The sequence below is a fragment of the Galeopterus variegatus genome, unplaced genomic scaffold (assembly GCF_000696425.1).
Source record: "Galeopterus variegatus unplaced genomic scaffold, G_variegatus-3.0.2 Scaffold7895, whole genome shotgun sequence".
Taxonomy (NCBI): Eukaryota; Metazoa; Chordata; class Mammalia; order Dermoptera; family Cynocephalidae; genus Galeopterus; species Galeopterus variegatus.
The window spans coordinates 8,669-10,447 of record NW_007734006.1 but is presented as its reverse complement, the minus strand read 5'-3'; positions in this window follow the sequence as shown (position 1 = coordinate 10,447).

The window sequence follows — 1,779 nt, the reverse complement described above, 5'->3', positions numbered from 1 at the left end:
AAATGAGGAAGCAGAGTTCTGTCTGACCTCCAGTTAGTGGGCTATAAATTTGAGGAGTCATGTACTAACGTCTACTCATCCATTTTTAATCTACTTCCTCTCAGGAAGATTTTAATCTACTTCCTATCAGATTTTTGAAGGTTCCCCTCCTAAGTCTCTTAGATCCTGTAGTCCTGAGACTGTACAAACCAAGGATTATTAAACTCACCTTCAAGGTGTCTGTGGAATGCCTAAAAGCACATAAAAGCACAGGGTTTGTAGAATTTTATCAAATCTTCAAACACCACAATTCACAAATGTTCAGGCCCAAAGGTTTTAAATGCATCTTCTGCAGCATCTTGCTTAGATATCAGACATGGAATTCTTTTATGTTTATAATGTGCTTTGTGTTCATGAAATGATTAAGAAGACTTGCCAAGTCCTCATTCATTCATTCGTTGTTTCATTCACTCATGCGTGGAGTAGGTGTCACCAAAGAACTGAATGGAGGGTGGGCCTTGGGAGAACAAGGCCCTCAGCTAACTGCCCATCCCTAAGATTTTCCTGGATCCTTGGAGATAAATCTGATGGTGACTCCAGCTTCCCTTTGCAACAAAGTATCTTGTCCCGTGGAAGGAATAGAGCTGGTATTGGGGAAACAGCAAACCTTTGCTTTGCAGACACTGGAAAAGAAAGACTTCCACCTGTCCGTCTGATCAGAGAGGAAACCAGTTCTGGGTCCAAAGAAAACCTCCAAGGCCAGCTGCTAATGGGAGGTAAGAATGACTGGCTGTGGGATTCAGCCTCCTGAGAGTTGGGGAAGGACTTTGCCCTTGGGAAACCAGTTAAAAAAAATATTGCTCCTTCATGCCAGCCTCAGGAAGATAAGTCTTCCTATGCTGCCGTGAGGGGCTGGGACGGACCTGCATGCGGCTCCTATTTCTGTGGACAGACCCTGGTGGTGAACACATGCAGGCAGCCAGGAAGAGGCCTGTGGCTCTGCAGCCTGGCCTGCCAGCCTTCTCTTTTGGACATGTGAGCTTAATTACTCTGCTGCTCTCTGGAAACGATGCGGGCTCGGCTAGGCCTTGAAATCACTGACCAGGTGCCAGGCCCTGCTGGGTTTGTAAATACCTCCTGTTGTGGTGCAGGGAGCCTTGCCTAGTCCGGCAGCTTGTCTCCTGCAGTTCCCAGAGATGCCCCATAGCGACTGGTCTGGTTTATGCTTCTCTAGCACGTAGTGGCTTCTCAGACAACGATTGACTGTTGACACCCATTTTGGGGATTGGCCAACTGTGAATTCCTTCCCAGGATTCCCCCAGTCTTCTTGCCATCAAGGTCAACACCTGTAAGAATTACCACCATATAAGCATAAATGGTTTTGCTTTTTCCATGAATGGAGACCATTGCCAGATTATCACTAAATGCTTCTGAATAGGGAGCCACGCTTGGGTGGAAAGTTACTTCTGTTTCCTTCCTTTAACATGTGATAAACACTAAAGGCTTAAGATTGTTTGTTCTTTGATATTTGCAACATCTGTTTCATTTGTAATGAGCATTTTATTCTGGAATTATTTTAGGTTTACAGAAAAGTTGCAAAGACAGTAAGAGTTCACCATTTCTCCTAGTGTCAACCCTTCAACAGGCTTTTACCCTTCATCCCTTTTCCCCTACTGGTAACATCTTACATAACCGTGGTACGTTTGTCAAAACTGAGAGACCATCATGGCACTTTCTATTAAATTTCACTAACGTCCTTTATCTGCTCCAGGATCCAATCCAGTATGCCACAGTGAATTT